Raw genomic sequence first — 772 nt, 5'->3', positions numbered from 1 at the left:
AAATTTCATTTGTCTATAAATAGCTCAAAAAAAGTCGAAACACTTTGGAAAATTTAACCCTGTATATACAACGGTAATATAAACATCTGTTGCAAATTTCAAGTGCTTACAATAATTATTTTTTGAGTTACAGTAAAATTAAGTTTTCGTTTTTGTCAAAAATTGGTTTTGCGTAAAAATTCGCGTTTTTCCGTTATTTTTTTAAGGTTTTTCCTGCCGCTTTTGAAAAGTATTGGGAATATTCAAGTTAAAAGTATTCACTTTTGACCCCCCAAAGTACCAACTAGATTTACTTTCCTTTCAGAAAAGGTACAACTTTTGAAAATTGAAGCATTTTTACTGCTCCAAAAGTTGTCGTCAGACACAAAAAAAAAAAAAAAAAAAACACACATCATTGTAAAATCAATACATTCATCACTTCGTTCAGAATCTAAAAAATATATACATTTAAATCCAATGTCTTCTAATTTTGAATATTAAAGTTTCGAAAATTATACAAAAATGTTTTAAATTCTAATAAGAACAACGTAGTACAGTTATATGGTTCTATCAATTATTTTAGAACAGCTAAATTGTATGTTAATTATTTATATTATTCTTACCTACATATTCCAAAAATGATTTGTTATATTATTAATATTTATTTATAAATTATAATATGTTTTTTGATTACCTATTTTATTTAAGGGGGAGATGAAGTTTACGAAAGTTCGTGATTTGCTTTCAAAAGTTTGGCCTTTATTATTTATGAATAAAGATAATCCTCGACCTA

This window comes from Acyrthosiphon pisum, chromosome A3 (genome assembly GCF_005508785.2).
Source record: "Acyrthosiphon pisum isolate AL4f chromosome A3, pea_aphid_22Mar2018_4r6ur, whole genome shotgun sequence".
Lineage (NCBI taxonomy): Eukaryota > Metazoa > Arthropoda > Insecta > Hemiptera > Aphididae > Acyrthosiphon > Acyrthosiphon pisum.
This window is presented reverse-complemented; position numbering follows the sequence as displayed.